This window comes from Octopus bimaculoides, chromosome 12 (genome assembly GCF_046866305.1).
Source record: "Octopus bimaculoides isolate indiv1 chromosome 12, ASM4686630v1, whole genome shotgun sequence".
NCBI classification, from domain to species: Eukaryota; Metazoa; Mollusca; class Cephalopoda; order Octopoda; family Octopodidae; genus Octopus; species Octopus bimaculoides.
In genome coordinates, this window is record NC_142939.1 from 8,192,316 (window position 1) to 8,217,315 (window position 25,000).

A 25,000-nucleotide genomic window follows, 5' to 3' on the forward strand; every position below is an offset into this window, starting at 1 on the left:
TGTTTTTTTTTTCATTCTCTATTTATTTCTTATTCCAGAAAGAGCGTAGGCTCGAAATGTAAAAGACTTTTCCATTTTTTTCCGAGCGTCAAACTAATACACTTGCTTGTTGTTCCTACACTCGTCTTCGTCTTTGTTTTTCTATAAATTTGAACTATATATTATATAACTTAATATAAATGTCTTCGAAATTTAGCTGACTCAATCACCAGTATCAAACTCACATACGATATGAACATTTATATAATTTGTGCATGCATCATTGTGCTTGCTTATGTAACAACATGGAGAGGAAGCAGGAAATATTCTGCTTCTATGGCGCCATGTGTAATGTATTCTGAAGCTTCACTCACAGTATGTGGGTTTAATTGGGTTGCGCGCAGTAGATACATTTTAGCTGAAAAGCAGTGATAATCAATCGTACTTGACTGATACCAAACTGTTAGTTAATTTACTGAATTAGAAACAAAGTTTCATGTCTCTAATTGTCAAGTTTTCAATTAGCTGGAAAACATTTACTCTTTACATTGAATTAATTAAAACTAAACAGGTGGCATATCTTCGCGAAAGCTATAATCGATATAAGCATTTAGAAGTTTCTACATTTACCCAAAGAAGATAAAGTCAACCATTTAAGAATTTGAACTCGTAACAAAGAGAGTCGCAGCATAAATACGGCCTCAAAGCCTTTTGACGTTGTTCTGTCAGTTCACATCATTTAATATTTTAAAGTGATTTCGTTTACACCAGTAAAATGCAAATTTCATATCTTTTTCCTCTCATTACACTTCTTCCTCGCTTGGATTTATTTCCTTTCTCCTCTTTCTACCTCGATCGTTTTTAGTTATAGGTAAGTCGGCGAGCTTTCAGAAACGTTAGCTGCCGGATAAAGAAATAAGAAACGTTAGCTGCCGGGCGAAATGCTTAGCAGTATTTCGTCTGCCGTTACATTCTGAGTTCAAATTCCGCCGAGGTCGACTTTGCCTTTCATCCTTTCGATGTCGATAAATTAAGTACCAGTTACGCACAGCGGTCGATGTAATCGATTTAATTTGTCTGTCCCTGTTTGTCCCCCCTCTATGTTTAGCCCCTTGTGGGCAATAAAGAAATAAGAAACGTTAGCACGCCGGGCGAAATGCTTAACGGTATTTCATCTGTCTTTATGTTCTGGGTTCAAATTCCGCCGAAGTCGACTATGACTTTCACACTTTCGGGGTCGATAAATTAAGTACCAGTTGTGTACTGGGGTCGATCTAATTGACTCTCCGAAAATTTCGGGCCTTGTACCTAGAGTTTTTAGTTATAGATTCAATATAATCGACACTTTTGCTTCAACATATTTTTTGGTTATCTTAATATACTTAATATTTCTCTAAATTCTTTGTGATCATTTTTATTGCTATTGTTGCTTTTGCTGATGTTATTCCATTCTTATCAATTCTACATGGAGAAAAAAGATTAGCTTTTCTATTTTTTCTTTGCTTTTATTGTTTTTTTTTCTTCTTCTTTTAGTCTAAAAGTTGTTGTAAAGATGAATAGAACAAAAATATGAATTTTTTTAGGCCGACGTTTTTGTACTTCTAGACAGATCGATATAGATTACATAATAATAATAATAATAATGATAATAATAATAATAATAATAATAATTATTGTTATTATTATTGTTGTTGTTGTTGCCATAGCTAGACGTGTAGTTTTGGAGCGCTGTAAGTTTATGACTAATTCACTTGTTTTACAAGGGTCTATACTGTATTTTGTTGGTTAAATCGTTTTGCACGCCAGTCGCCATTCGGGAGTGGGGTGGGGGCTGACGTTTGTTAACCGAAGCCCCATTTATTGGAGGGCAAGATCGACGACGTACTCTGAGAGATCCTGGACGTCGAGGGGGATCAACTGGCTGGTCTCTTCCGGGGGACTTTTGGGCCAGGAACTATGGATAACTTTCAGAAATCCCTGGTCTGGCAGTGCAACCGGGGCGGGGGGGGGGTCGCTGCCGGTTCGATATAAACTCTACGGGTACGGGTGTACAGTCAGACGAGCTTGTCCGAGATACACGTAGAGTGATGAAACCGTTCTGCACGCTCTCGTACAGTGTCCGCACACAGGACGGATTCGGCTATCGTCAGAGTCCATTGTGAAAATCGCCCCGCCTCCTTCATTTGGCAGGGAAAGGATGACAGTTTTTCTGTCTGGTGACTATGACAAAATTGAAAGGTTTGAAGACGGATACCTTACTCTTTGGCCAAGAACTCATTGATTTTTTCAGATTCAACCTGAAAAGGAAATTGAGGCTGGAGAGGGGGGTACTGTCACCCAGTAAGTTCGTTAAAAGGTGGGTGAATGTGGCAAGAATGGCCCACGTGAATGGGCCTGCTCTAAGTGTGCGCCTGTAAGCCGGTGGAAGGGAGAAGAGAGGGTGCCATCCTGAGGAGCCTTTGATGTTAAGGGATCCAAAGTGCGTGAGGTCTCTTTGGTCACTTTATGGTGGAACTCCCCCTTATTGGGGAAGCCTATTGTTGATTTAATCTCTTTGTTAATCGTGTTTTTTCTTTTGGCTGTTTACACGTTTCACCTCACTGTCCTTCGTCTATGTATTGTCCTCTATGTTTTGTGTTCGACCCTGATGGCCAATAAAGAAACAATTATTATTATTATTATTATTATTATTATTATTATTATTATTATTATCGTCATCATCTTTATCATTATTTTATTTCTTTTAGAGTTGCCAGCAACAACGTATTCATACGAGCTCGTGAGTTTTTGAAAAGTTATCGGATTACTTGCCAAATTGGATGTTTTTTGTGTCGTTTTAGAGTGGAGCCGTACCATAGAGAGGTAAGGAGGTTTTTTCTTGACTTTTTCATTTCCCACCGTTTGCCCACGTTCTTGCAATTTCGTCTGGACACTTACCCTTGGAACTCAGAGTATTCTTGGATCTATGAGATTCTTTGGTTACTCTTAGACTGCTCTCTTCTAGGGTGCTAATGGAATTTTGTAGTGTATTCTTTTTCTGTTTTATTTTCTTCCTACATCATTCATTATCAATTTAAGTCTCCACACTTTTTGTATCCACTTCGCGTAATGTCTTTCTCATCCATTTTACAAAGTGGCGGATGACATAATCGGTAGAATATTGAACTAAGTACCTTGTAGTATTTGGTCCAGTTGTTTACGATCTGTGATCAATTCCAGTCGTGACCATCTTTGCTTTTCATCTCTCTGGGTTAGTTAGATAAAATAACTACCAATGAAGCCAATATAAGCCACCATCCCCTCCTACAAAAATGTTTGAACTTGTTTCTATGTTCGAAATCAGAGGGAGATGGATTGGTAGAATAGTTACAGTATCGTTACAAAATATCTCACGGTACTCGGTACAGCCCTTTGCATCCTGAGTTCAAATCTCACCAAGATTATAATTTCCTTTCATCCTTCCGGTGTTAATAAAAGAAACCACCGGTGTACTAGCGGCGTCGATATAATCTTCTAACACCTCCCAATTATTTCTGGCCTTCGGCCAATATTAGAAACGATTCTATTATTATGAGTGTAGAGCATGATAGAAACGGTAAGGGAATAAACAAAACGCTTTGCTGTACCATGTCTTCATGATTCTCTTGAAAATTATTTATCTATTATTTTGTTATTTATTTTATAAAGTTAAATTTAGTTTTTGGAATTTACGCGCCTGAAGAAATTCAATATTTTAATTCTAGACGGAATATCTTTCACACCGTTCCACCTCGCCTCTCTCCACCCCTGTCCCCCTCTCCACCCCTGCCACCTCTCTCTCTCATTTTCATCTCACATGCTCAAACTATGTATACACATATATACACACTTGCCACACAATACGATAAACAGTCGTTTCTAAATATACATACATACACGCATACATATATACAAGTATAATATATATATATATATTTATAAATGCAAATACATACACACACTCTGGATAGGGTGTAAGATCTTGAAAAACACCTGGGTTTTCTAATATGAAAATGTACAAAAGACGCTATTCCGTTGAGTTCTATGGAATTTTATTATAGCTCGATGTTTGGTTAAGAATGGTGAGGGTGGTGCTTCGAAGGAATTATACAGTAAAATTCGATATTTCTATGTCATTCTTCAATACCTTTTAAGATTATCGAATTAAATACACCCTCTTTTTATAATGTTGTTTCTTGCTTGCTTCAGTTCAGTTTTTTTCTTCCTGTCGTTCTATTCTCGTAATCATCTTTTTGTTATTTTCCTATAATTTATTGTATCTTTCTTTATTCTTTGTCTCCTTTTCAGGTCCTTTTTTTAAAAATCTTTTTGAGCTCTTATTTTTTTTTCTTTGGTTTTTGCTTTTGTGTTTCTTTCCGTTCTTGTCTTCTTTGTCTCCATTCTTCTTGATCTTGTCATCTCTCATATTTCTTGCCATTCCTCACCCTCTCTAATTCCTAACCATTTCGTTCCTACTCTTCCATTGTTTGACATTCCTCTCTCTTACTTCTCCCCATTTCTCTCTTAATCTTCCATTTCTTTACGCTCCCTCTTTTATTCCTCCCCATTTCCCTCCTACTCTTCTCTTATTTTCCTTTCTTTTCCACTATATCCTCCTCATATCTCATTCTCCAATAACCCCACTTCTGCCTTTTCTTTTTAATATAATCTACAGATTATATTTCTATAAAATCTCTAGAAGACATTAAAAAAATCTTCTTAATGGTCAACATTTTGTCTGTTCTTTCTCCGTCCAGCAAAGAGACATTTAAAGTTTTATTTTATATTCTCGAAGACAATCGCAATGTTCGGATAACAGAGTGACAATATTTCACTTTTCCTATCTTAAGTACATATTCTGCTCTAGACACTGCGTTTTAGTTTATTTATTTATTTATTTATTTATTAGCCAAGGTACAGGCATGGCTGTGCGGTTAAGACGCTCACTTTACAACTTCGTGGCTTCGGGTTCAATCGCACTGCGTAGCACTCTGGGCCAGTGTCTTCCGTTGTAATCTGGTTCCTACAAGTGCCTTGTGAATGAAATTGGTAGAGAGAAACTACATGGAAGCCTGTCGTATATGTATAGATGTGTGTGTGTGTGTGTGTGTGTGTTTGTGTTTGTGCCTGTGTTTGTACTTCGTTACTGCATGGAACCTGGTGTTGGTTTCCTTACGTCCTCGTACATTAGCAGTTCGGTACTAGCGACTGATAGAATAAGTACCAGACTTCAAACATAAGTCAATTTGCTCGACTAAACCCTTTAAGGCGATGCCTTCACGTGGCTACAGTTCAATGACTAATCAATTAAACTTTAATTAGTAAAGGATGAACCAAGAGAAGTAATACCAATTAAGTATATTTGCCAAAGGAAAGGTGGTAGGTGATTCTTAGTCAGCATCTAGCCTTGGAGCTAAGTACGCATCTAAAATTAAGTCACTTGATGATACTTGGAGATAAAACAGATCGATCGAAACTTGGTCGTAGGATCGCGGTTTCGATTCCCAGACCGGGCGTTGTGAGTGTTTATTGAGCGAAAACACCTAAAGTTCCACAAGGCTCCGGTAGGGGATGGTGGCAAACCCTGCTGAACTCTTTCATCACAACTTTCTCTCACTCTATCTTCCTGTTTCTGTTGTACCTGTATTTCAAAGGGCCAGCCTTGTCACACTGTGTCACGCTGAATGTCCCCGAGAACTACGTTAAGGGTACACGTGTCTGTGGAGTGCTCAGCCACTTGCACGTTAATTTCACGAACAGGCTGTTCCGTTGATCGGATCAACTGGAACCCTCGTCGTCGTAACCGACGGAGTGCCAACAACAAATGTATACATACATATGAACGTAGCAGGTAACAGCTAACCTTTGGGCGCTGTTTTGGACCTCGTTGTGTCTACCACTCTGATTGGTTGGTATTGGTGCAATTTGTCTCTTACTCTATCGCGCACCAATATGCAACCTAACCACTCGCAGCCTCCAAATAAATCACGTAAGACAGTCTGTTCTAAACACTATTTGAGCCTACCGTTAGCTATAAAGAAACTCACCTCCTCCTAGTCTCGGAGTCTGTTAGTTCCAGACCCTCTAAGACCTAACCACTGGCCACATTACAGCGACCTCCATCTTCGTCGCCAACATCATGTCTCTCACCAACGTCGTCAACAACATTTCTACACAGCACCGACAACACTGTACAGGTTCTAACATATCGCTGTTCGTGAGTTTCCTCGCCAGGGTTAACAGAAAACATACAACCCACGCAGTTGCATGTAGATATATGAATAAATGTCCATCATCCACTTCCATTTATCATTCAGCTTGTGTATATATACGTGTGGCCGGCATTATAAACATTTAAAGTCACCACCTTGTTCCATGTATTTCTTTATACCGTGTTCCTGTCAAATGATATTACAGCCTTCTCAGTAGAATCACATTAGATGGAATACAACCAATTCTTCTATAATTTCTTTGATAAGAGCTATGTCATTGCCACGCAATTTTCAGAGAAATAATACGAAGGTGGCTTCCTGTTGCCATCCTTCGGATATCTTTTTACTAGACGCCATCTTTTTAACCAGATACACACAAATTTACCGCATCGGTTTGGAATCTCAAAACGTATACAGCTAAAACTGAAAACAAATATAGCAAGGCGCTTTGTCAGATGTTCAAACAATTCCTTCAGTCCAACGCTCTGGACTGGTAATTAATTCTATCGACCATGGGATGATAGAAGGAAAATTTACTTGATTTAGGTTTTAAACTTAGAACACAAAGTGCTAGAAAATACATCCACCACTCTTGTCTCAATAAACTCTCCTGTGTATAGACTGATCTTGCTATAATTCTCGTTTAGAACCATTGTAATTTTACTTACAGCTTTTTATGTCCTCCAGAAAGGCATGCCACCTCTCCACATTCATTCTTCCGCGTACCTCCTCTGCGCATTCATTTAAATTTCTCTCTCTCGCTCTCTTTCTCTCTCTCTTTCATCCCCATCTACTCCCTCCTTTCCTTCCTCTCTTTATTCACCCTTTTCTCTGTATTCCAACTTTTTCTATCGTGTGCCTTTCCCTCTTCAAATAAATAACTAATTAAATTAAATGAATGAATAAATATCACTAACTCCATTCACATTCCCACCAAGACAATACATCATATTTTTAATTGCGTTTTACAATATAATTAATGTTTTTTTTTGTTCTCCCTAATATAATGTTGTTCTTGTTATTGTTGTTTCCTGTCTTCCGTTAAGCCACGCTATCTCAAGCGTAGATCGCGCTGGACATCGCTGAGTTACACGCATGCGTAACTAGACGCGTAATTTCATTTTCGTACATACACACAAGTGCGAAGACAGCTACGCATAATGACACGCACTTTCTTTCTATTTCTCTCTTTTCTTCATTCTTTCCACCCCTCTCTCTTTCTCTTTCTCTCTTTCTTTGTCTCTCAGTCCCCCCCCTTCTCTCTCTCTCTCTCTCTCTCAAATCTCTCTCTCTCTCTCTCTCTCAAATCTCTCTCTCTCTTTCTCCCTCTTTCTAACAATCTATCATAATCATTACAAAAATGTCGATTTAATGACTGAAATTCAATTAAAATTCTGTAAATGATTAATATTTTGATGTTCGACAGGCACAATTTCCTGTGCCTTTCATCTTCAATATACCATACTAACGTGTGACGATACTATTAAACCTCGTGTCGCAAGCGAACTCCTAAAATACATTAAGATATAACGTCACTGAGCAAGAACGAATTCTGCCTTTTGGTCAGTGAGGAATGTGCGTGCGTGCATGTTATGTCGTTTGCCTGTATGGATTGGATTAACTTTCAGAGACCTATCTTTTAGGTAAATGCATGAAATAATAATAATGACTACATACATACATGTTGAAATTCCAATGAAGGAGCCTTAGATCTAGGTTAGAAGACGGTTCTTTCTCTATTGGCAAGAAATCTTGAAATAAACTGAATAATGACATACATACATACATACATACATACATACATACATACAACTACCCAGCGGATGTTAACATAGGGTTAAAAATCAGCGAAAAAGAAAATAACTACGCTGAACTTTTGAGAAATCTGCAGTTACTCTATCCAGATTACAAGTTCAGGTTCATACCTGTAATTATTGGGGCCCTGGGATATGTAACACACTGCCTAAATACCAATCTTGAGAAATTAGGCTTCTCAAAACCAGAAAGGAGAAAGCTGATTCGAAGGCTACAGATCCAAGCCATCCCTCGAACTGGGAAAATCTGTAAAACTTTCCCGATGTTTATATATAAGTATATATCCGCATGTCTAGACATGCAGCTATATGCATGAAAATACACACATAGAACAAAGCATACACATCTGCACATGCAGTGACTCCAAATACTGCACAGATACATGCATACAAAAATAACCTTTTGATGTTATTGAAATTCTTATGAAGGAGCCTTGGATCTAGATTAGAACCCGGCTCTTTTTCTATTGGCATGTAATCTTGAAACAAAACTTAATAATGACATACATACATATCCTGAGCATTTACTCTCGACAGATTTCTAATTCCTACAATGACCATGATCACTAACGCTTCTGTCGACTTCACTAGCTCAACTAAAACTTGTTCTTTCCGTCAAAAGCTTCTCGAAAACCGCCATTAGCACTACAACCACCAATTGTTGATGTTGTGGTTGTAGATGGTATGAGCCAAAGCCTAAACAATTTCTACTGTGCCAAAACACCATGAATTTAAACACATAATAGGAGTTAGTTAAGAATTAACAAGATCAAATAGTTTTTGTAATGCTGAGAGAGAGAAAAAAAAGGCAGTAATATCTAATTTGGAACTAAGAGATCATACAAATTATCTTGGCTTCCAGCAGATATATTCCTTGTTCGTACATGATTAAGTTGAATATATGAAGTGTGTGTGTGTACGCATGTGTAGCTATATGTGCATGTGTCAGTGTGCGTGCATAAGAGAGAGAGAGAGAGAGAGAGGGGGAGGGAGAGAGAGCATGCGTGTCCAAGTGAAAATGTATGTGTGAGAGAACATGTGTGCGTGTAAGGGGTAATTTGTGCGTGTATGATTGAGAGAGAATGCCTGTGAGAGCGAGGTATAGAGAGGGGTGTGATTGATCATTTATTCTCATTACGTTGTTTCTGAATGGCGGTGGAGGGTATGATCTTTAAAACAAGAGAATGCATTGCGATATTCAATTTACGCTCTATTGCATTCTGAGTTCAAATCCTGCGGGGGTCAACCTTCCTTTCATCCTCCCGGAGTCATGTACTGGGTCGATATATTCGTTTGAACCTTCCCCAAAATCTATGATAGAATTTATATTGATTTAAGGCATAATTGGCAGAGCAAGCGGACAAAATTCCTTGTTGTGATTCGTTCGGCCCCTTTACTTCCTGAGTTCAAACCCCAGCAAAGATGACTTTGCCTTCCATTCTCTCGAGATCGGTAAAATCAAGTGTAATCGACAACACCCTTTCCCTTCGATGTGTGGCTTGTCTTGCAGTTATGCTGCAAGCCTTTATTATATGAGTCAATAAGAGACCTAAGTAGTCACACAATATACTTGAAGGTACACACAAATATCCTTCGAATTACATGAGACCGTCTTCAGTGAAACAAGTAATGATACTTCTAGTAAGGTTGTCTTAGATACATCGAAAACAAATGACTTATTGCCACAGCTAACTTTATTATTAAAGTTCACCTGAGCCTAAACAACAAACTACAACAACCATTGTGTTGCATTTTCACGCCGGATGTTTTAGTTGATTCCATTTCTTCACTGATACACGGTTTATCCGACACTTTTTGCATGTAAGTAACAGTTGCGCACTGGGGTCGATTTAATCGACCAAGTCCCTTCTCACCCGCCAGATACTGGCCTAGTGCCAAACTTTGAAACCAATATATAAGCTATCTGATGTATTAACTAATACATACTTTATCTGATTCGTATATTAATTCATACATATTTTATACGATATTTATTCGATACTTATCTTAAATGTTACACATTCCGTTTTATCCTCGATGTATTGCATACATGTGTTATATGATATTTTGTTTTAATTAAACATGTTTTATCTGATACTTATTTTATCATATACATATTTTATATCCCTATTCATTTTAGATTATACTTATTTTACGCGATATTTATTTTACATATTATATTCTCTTTCCTTTCCTGAGCGTCCAATAATACTATCCATATCACGTCCTCACTTTGTTGTTTTTTTGTTTTTTTGTTATTGTTTTTTTGAACTATATATATATATATATATATATATATATATATATATATATATATATATGTCATCTCCATTATATATCATAAATCCTGTATACTTTATCTTGCATTTCTTTTATATGATATTTATATTTATTGATTATTCTGATACATATTTCATTTTATACTTTATTTAATACCTATATCATATTCTTATTTTCTTAGTATTCATTTATCTCATATTTATTTTATCAATCATCAGTGGCCGAGGTGCTTAAAATAAAATCACTACGCCAATGTTAGAAATGGCCTTCTGTCTAGTCTTTGAACTGTTGTTATACTGGGTCACTGCCTTCTGGGATTTTAGTCTATTATATCGATCCAAAACCTTTGTCTGGCGCTTAGCCGTTCGATAAATAGATTTCGATTAAATTAGCCAATATGAGGTCAATATTATGGGATAAATCCCCCTGAAAGCAGTGCTGCAGTATGGTCGTAGATAAATTACTGAACCTGAAAGAGAAGAATGCATGAAAGCAAAAGAAGACCGTGTTTGAAGTAGATTGACAAATGAACTGAAAAGTGCATTAATGATAGTTATTGTGGTGTAATGAGGAAATATTTGTGGGAAACGGATGCACAAGCAGCAACAATATGTGTGTGTGTATGGAAGTGTATACTCATGTGTGTGTGTTTATATAGCATATATATGTATATATGTGTGTATATATATATTTATTTATATGCATGTGTGTATGTGTGTTTGTGTATATAAGCATACATATATATATACACACACATATATGTATGTGTGTGTATATATATATATATATATATATATATATATATATATATATATACAGAGGGGGAGATAGAAATAGATAGATAAATTGACAGATAAACAGGCAGGCAGACAGACGGGTTTTATATGAAACTTATATGAAAATGTGTAGACCCTTAAAGCGTGTGTGTGTGTGTGTGTGTGTGTGTAAGGCAGCGAGCTGGTAGAATCGTCAGCACTCCGGACAAAATGCCTCGCGGTATTTCGTCCGCCTTCACGTTCTGAGTTCAAATTCCGCCGAGATTGATTTTGCCTTTCATCCGTTCGGGGGTCAATGAAATAAATACCAGTTAAACACTGGTTGAACCCCACACCCGATCGTGCCAAATTAAAAAAAAATCTAAATGAATGTGTGTGTGTGTGTGTGTGTGTGTGTGTGTGTGTGTGTGTGTGTGTGTGTGTTTGTGTTTGTTGGCTTACAGCATTTGTAGCTGTTCTACCTTTTGTATGCTCCAATGAAGGGTAACATTCAATGAACTGCTTTCTGAGGTCCGAATGTGTATGAGGAGACGAAATTCATTAAAGCGCATGACAACAAAGCTTTGTCATAAAGTATTCTCTGCGAATATACATAAAAATAATTTTAATGGTCGCACCAGTATCACGCGCGAAGAAAGAGCCAGACATCCGACTGCATCCTGTGCAAAAGTCAATATTAAACGAATCTATATCACGATTCTTTTCTAAATAAGAAACAAATTAGTCATGTTTTCCTCTATGAAATTACCCACTACACACTTAGCTTTAGAAAACTTTGAGTAAAACAGATCCCAAAACAGCTCACGAAACTGCATAAACTAAGCTGTTTTGAACTGTCAATGACACTTTTGATAGCCTTAGTAACGAAGGTGACGCCTTCTAGGAAAACTAAATTATCATTAGTGTCAAAATATAGCTACAGCACCACGTGCCTATGATTAAAGGCTGGAATATAAAACACAAGCATATATAAGTTGACCGTTTAAGAAGACTTCAAGACCCCAGCCAACATCAATGAAACTGCCACTAACAGATTTTGGAATATATCTGCTGGAAGACCAATACGGAACATTAACGGGGGGAACTTGCGCAATAAATAATTTTCATTGAAGCGAGATGTTACATTACAAAGTAAAACCACAACTTAATGCAAATGGCGAGGACTTCTGTCGATAGACGTTGGGTTGTTTTATGACAATGCTCATCCCATACTGTTATAAGAACGACCATGACAGTCCTCATGTTGCACGTGCTGTTTAATTTCCTCCAGAAACTTGAATTTGAAGTAATGAAGAATCCTATACAAGCATAGACATGGGGGCATGGTTAAGAAGTTCGCTCTGCAGTCGTGTGGTTTTGGGTTTAGTCCTATTGTGCAGTACATTGGGCAAGTGTCTTCTACTGTAGCTCTGGGACGACCATTGCCTTGTGAATGAAGTTGGTAGACGGAAACTGTGTCCTTCGTGTGTATGTGTGTGTGTGTGTGTGTGTGTGTGTGTGTGTGTGTGCATGCATGTGTCTTTGTGTGTGTCTCCCCACCGTTTGACAACCGCTGTTGCTTTGTTTATGTCGCCGTAACTTAGCGGTTCGGCGAAACAGTTCGATAGAATAAGTAACAGACTTCAAAAGGAAAATTACTTGATGGTGGGTGCGTCGATTTGTTCGGCTCAGCGTTTCCAGGCGGTGCCGCTGCATGGCTGCTCTGCATTGACTGTGACTAATGCAAAATAAGAGATAAAAGACACTCCTGAACGTGTCCGTTCGGACCATCACCTGGAGAGGTGGCGGGTTTGCTACGGACACCAAGAAGTTTATATGTGACTCATGACTCAGCTGAAAACAATTATATTCATTTATTTACTGAAAGAATAAAGAAGTTGAGATGGACCAAGCATGTTGAAAAGCGAAAGAATTATAAATTGATGTTTTCGTACTTTTAAAACATTGAAGATCTCCATTGTTGTAGAAATATAAAAAAGCAAAATTGATCTTTGACATTGTTCTTCTCGGGAGCAAAATAAGCAGCAAGGACATGGTCAACGTAACAACAATGACCACTTAATTGAGATTACACATGAACTAGCACCTTGGTGACTAGAGGGGGTTCGCGTCCAACAAACGCGAAACTAATGTTTCCATCAACAGGGAGAAAATTATAAATGGATGGCGGATAATTAATGTTACACACTAGAATACATACATGCATACATACATATACACACAGTATATATGTATGTACATGTGTATACATCTGTGTATGTATATAGTATATATGCGCGTATAGTGTGTGTGTGTGTGTGTGTGTGTGTGTGTGTGTGTGTGTGTGTGTGCTGGCTTGCGAGACATTTATAAGCGGATATATATATATATATGTATAGTGTCAAGAAGGGTAGACCAGAGATAGAGAACAGAGAGGGTATTTATTGATTCCCTGTGACCAAGAACCAGAAATTGTGATTATGATTTAAGAATTAATTTCATTCGATACATTTCAACCTCCGCCATGCTTAATTAGTTCAGCTAATTAGTATTGAATTCAACTTGTTATTTTGCACTGCATTCGATTATAATCAAATTATTGTGTCTGTCTTTATATGCAAAATAATGAGAAACAGGTTAACGAGAGAGAAGAGCTTCTACGCGATCGCTTGACCTGCTACGAATAGCGGCCCAATCTCCCATAACTTAGACTCTTTTGCCTGGAAGAAAAGTACAGAGTGGACGCGCTCGTGTATATAAAAGAGGGATGTGTTTGGCTGGAGCGCTTTTATTTATATTCCAGAGATTATCGAGTTATTTGATGAGAAGAACGACGTCTAATTTTTACGTTCGAATCTACGTTTTATTCATTTTGTTGTTTTTACTTGCGGTCGTGCTTATTCTATCGGTCCCTTTTTGCAGAGCCGCTAATTTACGGGTACATAACCGAACCAACACCGAATGTCAAGCTATGGTTGAAGACAAACACAAATACACACACACGCACTCTGACGCACATGCACACACAGACGTATTTATATTTATATATGTATATGTATATACGATGGGCTTCTTTCAGTTTCCATCTATCAAATCCTCTCACAAGACTTTGGTTGGTCTGGGGTTACAGTAGAAAGCACTTGCTCAGGGTGCCACGCAGTGGGACTGAACCTGAAACATTGTGGTTGGGGAGAAAACTTCTCACTACACAACCACGCCTGCACTTAAATATAATTTTAAAAATTACATTTATTAGAAATAATAGTCACCTACATAATTTCACTCTCTAAAAGAAGAATGATTAATATTTTTCGAAGGTTTTTTTTATTGAATTTTCATGTTTGCACTTAACACTTTAAAAATTTGGTTGGTATGATGTCAAAGCTGTTTCAGAAAAACAGCACTGGAACCTAATATTATTCCGGGAGCCATACGTAAGAGATTTGAGAACTGCATGCAGCTTCGAACCGTAAATTGACTTCTGTTGGTGTAGGTCTTTGATCGGGATTGAACTGGAACTAAGCAGCACCAGAAGAAGTATCTTTGTTGTGCTTGCATGCATACGTCACTTCTAGATGACATTATTGATTTAGACGTTCTTTTTAAACTATGGCAGCTAGCTGAATTTCCTTTTGGAAGTATATAAAGTAGATTGTCTCGACTCAGCACATTACAAGAATTTCTTTTATTGATTCCAGAGAGATAAAACAGCAAGTTTGGTTCCAACGATGTCTCAGCTTATAATGTTCTGCTAAAAATTGTATCCGATAATTAGATTTCACAAGCGATTTAAATTTCTTTCTGCACGCGTATATGCAAAAAAAATATTATAGGTCCATGAAGATGTATATTATGTAAATTATATTTAATATACATCCATAAATATAGAAAGTGTATGTATAGCACAGACATTTATTCAAATGCGCGCGCTCACACATGTACACACACATACATGTGAATTTATCTGTGTGCGTGTGTCTATATGGATATTGGTATATGCGTGTATGTATGTATGTATGTATGTATGTATGCATGCATGCATACATAGTTTTATCTTGAGATATTTATCTCTGATACTTCATAGTAAGGCATAGATTATATTGCTTTGAACTATAACTAATGGAGTAGATCCGTTCATGGTAAAACCTCTGAGGTCAGTAGATTTACCTCTCTCTTTCATTTACCAGATGTGCTTCGAGAGCAATGTTTCCTTCAGGAGAAAGATTTTGAGTCCCAAATAGGGGTAGGGTGTCTTGAAGATACTGATTTATGTTGATCTTAAAATGAACCATATTGATGGGTACTTCGCTACTTTAAACACACACACACACACAAATATATTAATGTTTATTAATATGATATCGTTTGCATAAACAATTTAGCATTTAATTGAAAGACCACTCAATACTTTTAGTAACACTACATGAGAACATGTTTCATTATAACAAGTTTCATTCAGATTTAATATGTGATTTTGTGTACATGCAAGAAATCATTATCAATATTCTTGTTGCAAGGCAGTGAGCTGGCAGAATCGTTAGAAGGCCGGGTAAAATGCTTAGCGACATTTCGTCGGTCTTTACCTTCAGAATTCAAATTTCTTCGTGGTCGATTTTGCCCGCCATCCTTTCGAGATCGATAAAATAAGTACCAGTTGAACACTGGGGTAGATGTAATTGCTGTACCCCTCCTCAAAACTGCTGGCCTTGTACCAAAATATGAAACCAATATTCTTGTTGTTGTTACTTTCTGTTATCAATGGTGCAGCGAAGGTTTCCAAATATTAAGGCTTTGATTTGACTTTTGTCGACATTCCTAGTATTATTGTATCGGTCTCACGAGGCGGGGGTTATTTCACTTTTTTTATAATGTTAATACCTTCGGGTAAGCCATGAACAACACAACATTCATTCATCGTTCAGTCTCAGAAGCTATGGAAATTAATCAGATATGATGATCGGCATCTCTGATTACCAAAGGTCAAACAATTGACTTTATTCATTGCAACCAATAACGCTATCATCGCCAGAATATATAAAACATGGCGTGTGCGGATGTGTGTGTGCGCGCGTGTGTACGTGTGAGTGTGTGATTAGGCGTACGTTCAGAAACCCTTCTTCCTCCTCCTCCTTCTCCTCCTCCTCCTCCTCCTTTTCCTCCTCCTCCTCCTACAGAAGGAAAAGAGTGAAAAGAAAGAACAGCCGATAAGAGAGAAAGAAAGAGGGTAGTAACAGAACGTGTCATGAAGATAGAAGTGCGAAGGAGAAGATATATTTCCCTATTACAGTCTAAAAGTAAATAGCACAGACAGACATTTATACACACATACACTTGTGTGTGTGTGTGTGTGTAGTTCTCTTCTATTTCTATTTGAAGTCTTCCTGCAATGAAGGAGCTGGTCTCTAATAAAGGTGCAAAGCTCGATCGTTGGAATGTCGATAACAAAACCAATCTCACATTTTGAACTTGATTATTTCTATCATTCTACTTATACATTGTGTCTGTAATGTGCGTGGTTTATTTTTCTGAAAATCCTAGCCTTTTCAGATTGTCACTTAAGCATTTACTCACAAAACTAATTGTTGTGTGTTGTTGGCAATCGTCGCCTACGACGACGAGGGTTCCAGTTGATCCGATCAGCGGAACAGCGTGCTCGTGAAATTAACGTGCAAGTGGCTGAGCACTCCACAGACACGTGTACCCTTAACGTAGTTCTCGGGATATTCAGCGTGACACAGTGTGACAAGGCTGACCCTTCGAATTACAGGCACAACAGAAACAGGAAGTAAGAGTGAGAGAAAGTTGTGTTGAAAGAGTACAGCAAGGTTCACCACCATCCCCTGCCGGAGCCTCATGGAGCTTTAGGTGTTTTCGCTCAATATACATTCACAACGCCCGGTCTGGGAATCGAAACCGCAATCCTATGACCGCGAGTCTGCTGCCCTAACCACTTGGCCATTGCGCCTCCACTCACAAACCTAAGTGCACCAATTATTGAAATATAGGAAAATTTATTAAACTAAGTATAGAAACTGAAGGATTCGATGTATTCATCCATAATTATCCTCTTTCTCGAAGAGATATTTACATCAGCAGGGCAGCTGACCTTTATGACGGTACATACTTCTTCAAGTCCAGTGGTTCTCAAATGGGGTCTGTATGGCCCTTGGGGCCCAATAAAGATTTTGTTGTTAAAATTTATATGCAGTAGATTAGTTATACTTCTGTGGAGGCACAATGGCCCAGTGGTTAGGGCAGCCGACTCGCGGTCATAGGATCGCGGTTTCCATTCCCAGACCGGGCGTTGTGAGTGTTTATTGAGCGAAAACACCTAAAGCTCTACGTAACTCCAGCAGGGGATGGTGGCGAACCCTGCTGTACTCTTTCACCACAACTTTCTCTCACTCTTACTTCCTGTTGTGCCTGTAATTCAAAGGGTCAGCCTTGTCACACTCTTTGTCACGCTGACTATCCCCGAGAACTACATTAAGGGTACACGTGTCTGTGGAGTGCTCAGCCACTTGCACGTTAATTTCACGAGCAAGCTGTTCCGTTGATTGGATCAACTGGAACCCTCGTCGTCGTAAGCGACGGAGTGCCAACAGTTATACTTCTACAATACGCAAAATAATTCTTTTCTGTAGCTCCTAATAGCATTTGATTATAAAGATATATGATATTTTTAACCATCGAGTGGCTAGGAGGGTTCATCCGAATAAAATAGGAATCAAAGAGGTCTACAAGTAACAAAAAGGTTCGGCAATAGAGACCGATAGAATAAGTACCAGACTTATAAAATACGTACTGGGGTACTGAATAGAAAACCTCTCAAGGCGACGCCCCAGCATGACCACAGTCCAATGACTGAAACAAGAGAAAGACAATATATACATACATGCATGCATGCATAAATATGTGTGTGTATATATATATATATATATATATATACACATACACACACACACAAAATATATGTATATATATATACACACACATATATATATATATATATATATATATATATATATACACACATACACACACACACAACATATATGTATATATATATATATATATATATATATATATATATATATATATATATATATATATAGAGAGAGAGAGAGAGAGAGAGAGAGAGAGAGAGAGAGAGAAAATGATTAGACAGAAGATATATCATTTTATCTTGGGATTAATGACACGAAAGCGCCATGTTATTTGTCGATCTATCAAATCTTACTTGTAATTCCTGATTGCAAATGGGATTTAATGATTAAGTGCAAGTAGGCAGGGTAACGACTCTGACTCCTTTCAGAGTTCCCTATAGTGCTGGGAGGATTGGCGAAAGTATCCTCTCATTGGAGATCTTGTCCGAACGTTTGCAATGAAATTCTACAGTTAAATACTTTAGGATGGAAGTGAAATGTTGATATGTTAGAGCCTGGTTTTGGAAGACGGAAAATTAGATGCTTAGCGGCATTTGGTTTATCTCTAAGTTCTGAGTTCAAATTCCGCCGAAGTCGACTTTGTCTTTCATCTTTTCAGGGTCGATAAAATAAGTACCAGTTAATGACTGGGGTTGATGAAATCGACTAGCTTCCTTCCCCCAAAATTTCAGGCCTTGTTCCTACAGTAGAAAGGATAAGTTATATTATCAAAGGCGGCAAGCCGGCAGAATCGTTAGTACACCGGTTAAAATGCTCACGGACGGCATTTCGTCCGTTTTTACGTTGCGAGTTTAAATTCTTCCGGAGTCGACGTTGCTTTTTATCCTTTCGGGGTCGATAAAATAAGTACAGTTTGATCACTGGGGTCTAACTAATCGCCTTACCCCGTCCCGAAGTTACTGGCCCGGTGCCAAAATTTGAAACCATTATCAGAAATTATTGATAATATCAGAGCAATGGATGACAGAGTTTGTACAGCACCAAAGAAAAGCCTTCCGCTATTATTCAATTATGTCCCACTAAGTTCTGGGCTATATTATGGCTTTTTCTTTCTTTCTTTCCTTCTTTCTTTCTTACTTTCTTTCCTTGTTTCTTTCTTTCTTCTTTCACCCACCCACCCACTAATCTAATCCATTTCAATTGTACCTCCGCCATATTGCTGTTTGATCAAACACTAAAGCGTAACAATGATTCAGTAGCGCATATAATGCTTTCGTTCTGTTTAAATAGATGATCTGATAGCCGTAGTTATAGGAATATATTTAGATCCAACTGGAATCATTTCTGATATTCTCCTCTCTGGCAATACTACTGTTCAGAATCTGTAATGCATAAATATTTCGGAGGCGAATTACAAACGTAGAGTCTGCCAGTTATGCTATTATCTTTTAATCACCTACATTCTGCAGTAAAATGCGTAAAGGAAGAAAAATATATGTATTTTCTATGCCAAGTTGTCAAAGGAACTCCTTCAAATATTCAGCACAGTATTCAAACGTCCCTTTTAAAAATGAATAAACGTCTGCTGCAAGAGAAACCAGAGGGAAATAGTTGCCTTTACAATACCACTGATATCACTGTATTACTGTATCAGTATATCGACCAGACTATCGAATGTTGTTATTACACCACTGATCACGATGCGCCCGCTCACGTTATTGTAGCTTTCGAATGATGCTGCCTCGCTGCGTAGAACAATGTTCCCCTGAACGGAACGCCAGTCCGTCGCAGGGTTACTCTTTTACAGCCGAGAGAACAGGAACAACGTGAAGTGAAGTGTTTTACTCAAGAGCACAACGTGCCACCGGTTTGATAATTGAACTCATAATCTTGCGATCATGAGCGCAACACCTTAACCACTAGGCCATGCGATTTCATATGTTGGATGATATAATATTAAATACGATATATTGTGGGTGAAAATTTGCCCAGATGGTCATTGCTGGTTTTCCGTTAATCGTTGGTGAGCTTGATTTGGGAGAGTTGAGGTTAAACAACAAGGATAGTTTTTTTTTAATTATCCTAATGTGAATCTATGGAACAACACAAATGTATGATGCCTCACGGCGATATTCAACAATCTTGTTATTTTCAATTCTGGCTACCATACTGTTCACCGCTATTTCTTTAGCTAATAGACGAGACAGAGCTACAATAAACGAAACGAAGGCTATGTCGGATCCTTTGACAATTTCAGAATACGAACACAGAACGTTGCCTGCACGCATACATATCAATACATTAACCACTCAACCACTACAATTTCTCTTCTTTTGCATTAAGACGTATTTTCAAGATAAGCTGACTTACAGTCTTGTCATTTTCTTTTTCTGAAGAAATTTTCACCCTTATTAGTGTCATATTGTTCCTGATAAAGGCATAAGGCCAGCAGTTTTGAAGGGAGTGATGCTAATCGATATAATCGACCCAATACATAATTGAGACTTTATTTTATCAATCCTAGAAGGAATGACAGGCAAACTTAAACTCGGCGGGATTTGAACTCAGAACATAAAGAAATTCCGGGAGAAATACAACAAAACATTTTATCCAGCACTCTAACTGTTGCAACAGCTCTCCACTTTTCTTATTTTTGTACTATATAGAAAGGTCAGTCTATCTTTCTAGCCATCAGTTACATTTAAATATTAGCCATGCTGCTTGAGTAAGACAGTCACGTATCTCACTTCCGTTTCAACCAATTAAACTTTACAAGTGAAAATTAGCTGGTAGCATGTAAACATTGAAGAGTTGAGAGATATTCAGAGAGGGAAAGGAAGAAGGAGGGAGAGCGAGAAATATTAACTGAATAAAGGGGAGAAAGAGATAGATAGATAGATAGATAGATAGATAGACAGAGAGCCGGACAGACACATATATACATACGTACGTACATACATACATACATACATACATACATACATACATACATACATACATACATACATACATACATACATACATGCATACATATGACAATTTGTGGATAGTCGTATGCATGCATGTATATATATTTGTACAAACATTAATGCATGTGTGCATACATATGTACATACATCTATGCAGGCATGCATTATACACACACATACATACATATATATACATACATACGCACAAACACACGCACATACATACATACGTATAGACACACACATACATACATACATACATGCATACACGGATGGATGTAAAGTGAAAGTAAGAAATATATTTGCAGATAAAAGGATACAGATGAATGATTGACAGATTGTCAGATGGATCATTGCATTGACAGTCGTATCATTGAACAAATTAGATAGATAGATAGATAGATAGATATCAGAAAAGCGACAATGTGATGAAAGCGATCTTTTTTTAAAGAAGAACGAAACGGCAATCTAAGATGGAGATGAAGACAGGAATCACTTTTAAATTACTCACATTACTAAAATAGTTTCATAAATAAGATTTATATATTTTTAGACAGAAAAGAGATTGGTTAACACTTAATAACATTTGCTCTGCTTATAGTGAAGAGCATATTGAAATGTAAATCTGCAACATGCGTACTAACTGGCGCCATCATCTTCCCGACTTGGCTATTAGAGGGGCAATTTACATGTTTTTTAGTGGAAGAAGCGTGTCGTGAACATCTGGTATACATCTGAGGCTCAGAACAAAGCAACAAAAACCAAAAACAATGAACATTATTTAACGTGTATCACGAAATTTCTGTTTATCTCTAGCGTCCATTCATCCATCCATACATACATATAGACAGACAGACACATATACATATATATTTACTTACATATATATATATATATATATATATATATATATATATATATCAAACACACACTATCACACAGTGTAACTTCTCTTGATTTTGCATATATATATCTGCACGCGCACACAAACACACATATATCTATATACAGAGACACACGCAGTCACACCAAGCACATATACTTGTGTGTGTGTGTGTGTGTGTGTGTGTGTGTGTGTGTACTTGGCAAACATTTATAAGAGTGCTTAATATATGCATGTAATACAAGTATGTAATCTCACACATCCGCAAACTCATTTACACGTATATTTGCACCCACACATACACGCACGCATATACACACATTAGCACACACATCCGTGTGTGTTAATGTGTGTGTGTGTTAATGAGTGTGTGTGTGTGTGTGTGTTAATGAGTGTGTGTGTGTGTGTGTGTTAATGAGTGTGTGTGTGTGTGTGTGTGATTTATCTGTGCTATAGTACTTCCTTCAATGCTAATTTGGTTTACACCGAATAAACACCAGCTGGTGCAATCACCTCAAACAATCAGCAAAGTAGTTAATTTTCTGAGATTCGGGAGGACACTGAGGTTGAGTAAGGGTTGGAGGAAGGGGAAGAGTAATATCACTTGAGAGACGAGGAGAACCGAAGAAGCGAAGGTGTAACTAAAATATGAAGTAACACTTGAAACCCAATTTAGATTTTCTACTTAATACATAAATGCCTTTACTATAGATAATATAGACCAGTACACACACAGACACACACACACATACTCATACACACGTAAAGGTATATAAATATACTTGTGAGTCTATACATATGTGTGTGTGAGTGTGTGTATGTGTGCGTGTGTGTGTGAGCCTATATATATATATATATATATACACATGCCCACTAATTGGTTCCAGTGTTACATACAAGATAGTGATTTCGATTCTCGAACAGTTCAGTGCGTAACGTTCTTGAACAAGACACTTTCAAGAAATAACAGCCAAATCTTCCTTAAAATGTAACTTTGTCTGCCGTAAAAAAGGTGTCTCGAATTCCAAAATGTGGCAGCTACGAGAGTCAAACATAAAGGTTTTTCCCTATTAGGTTCTGAGTTCGAATTTCTCTGAGGCCGACTCTAACTTTCATGCTTTCGAGTCGTTAAAAGAAGTATCAATTGAATACTACAGTCGATAATTATAGACTAAGCCACTCGCTCCTAAAATGGCTCGCCTTGTGCCAAAATTTGAAACCACAACTTTACCAGTATTCTTTTCTACTCTAGACACAAGGCTCGAAATTTTGGGGGAAGGGGCCAGTCGATTAGATCGACCTAGTACGCAACTGGTATTTAATTTATCGACCCCAAAAGGATGAAAGGCAAAGTCGACCGCGATAGAATTTGGACTCAGAACGTAAAGACAGACGAAATACCGCGAAGCATTTCGCCCGGCCTGCTAACGTTTTTGCCAGCTCGCCGCTTTACATGACCATTATTGCCGCACACAGTGTTGTGTTTTACTGATCTTTTTGCCAATATTTTCTTAACCCTTCTCCGTCTCTATTTCTAATTTTTGTGTAATTACTAAAACAGTCCCACATTCTCATATAACAACGGTTCGTATTTCAAATCCCAATTTATATTAAGAACGTCTCTCTACGTTGAACATCGAGTTTCAGTCACACAACACAATCTCAATTCATCTTCAATAATTGACAAGTAAATTGAGCAGTGAAAAATATATTTCCTTTCATTTTTAATTTAGTTTTTTATTTATTTCTTATTTATATTTTATTTCGCATTTAATGTTGGACTTTTTGTCTCGTTTTATTGTTTTATCGTATTTGTTTCATCTGTTCGATAGATCATTTCAAAGACAGAAGAGTGTCGGAATATGAAGATATAGAATCTCATTAAAATGTTTTGCTATATTTGGTTAATATACTTTTAGTCAGCATAGTATTTCGTTCTATATTAAGTTAATGTTGTATTTAATGTAGTAATTAATACAATATTTAGTTAATGATGTATTTAGTTAATTCCATTTTTAGCCAACATAGTATCTAATTAATGCTACATTTAATGACATTTAATTGATGTTATATTTAATGGCGCATCTAATATATTTCATATAATATTTAAATAATACCATAGAGTTAGCTAATATAGTATTTAATTAATACTGTTTTAGCTTACATAGTATTTAGTTAATGTCGTATTTAGCATAGTATTTCGCCAATGTAGCGATTAGTTAATACCACATATAGTTAACGTAGTTTTTAGTAATTGTCACATTTAGTCAATATAGTATTCAGTTAATGCTGCATTTAGTCAATACCGTATTTAATTATTATAATCGATTGTTCCTATTTCTAAATAACATACCTGTATTGCCTTAGTTAGAAATGGACAGTTAAATCATATACTGTGTGCTTATTTGTCATTCTGTCATTTAAACACAGACGGTTAAGTGCCAAAGTGTTAAGAAATACCGGATCAAAATTCCTAGCCAATTTTTTCATCTTCACGTTCTCTGTCCAACTCACTCCAAGATCGAATTTGATTTTCAGTATTTTGTGAGTCAATAAGTTTATGCCCCACTCTAGTACCGAAATCAATAAAACCGACCGCTCCATGTCCCCAAATGGTGTACCAATAATACACAAGTCAGATTATTCCATGTACTGGAGTTGATATAATGAACTGCTAGCTCCTCCCTCACACTAAATTATCAGCTGCGTTCTTATATTGGTTTCAAATGTTGGCTTAAGGCCAGCAATTTCAAGGGAGGGGCTAGTCTATTGCATCGACCCCAGGACTCAAATGGTGCTTATTTTATCGACCTCAAAGGGATGAAAGGCAAAGTCGACCCCGACGGAATTTGAACTCAGAACGTAAGGGCGACAGAAACGCTGCTAAGCATTTTGCCCGGCGTGTTAACAATTCTGCCAGCTCGTCGCCTTGGCTTCCATCTTATATTAAACATCATTATTATAATTACCATATAAGGCAGCGAGCTGGCAGAATCGTTAGCACTCCAAACAAAATGTTTTGAGCCATTTCTTCCGAATTAACATTTTGAGGTCAAATTCTACCGAGGTCGATTTTGTCTTTCTTCCTTTCATCCCGCCCCTAAAAATTTCAGGCCTAGTATCTATAGTAGAAAGAATAATTATAATTCGTGTGGTAGTTACCATTAAATGACGTCCGCCATTTAAGAATCTTTCCAGTATTT

The 25,000-nt window shown here is 37.4% G+C and overlaps 1 protein-coding gene across 5 annotated transcripts in view; it reads left to right on the forward strand.

The window, feature by feature from the left end:
* The window catches only part of LOC106880178 (sodium/calcium exchanger 2), a 193,255-nt gene that overhangs the window by 43,745 nt on the left and 124,510 nt on the right, over positions 1–25,000 (forward strand). For all 5 annotated transcript variants that reach the window (XM_089360764.1, XM_089360762.1, XM_089360765.1 and 2 more), the window contains exon 2: positions 2,727–2,841. The gene's annotated coding sequence lies outside the window, so the exon portion shown is untranslated. The remainder of the gene's footprint in view (positions 1–2,726; positions 2,842–25,000) is intronic.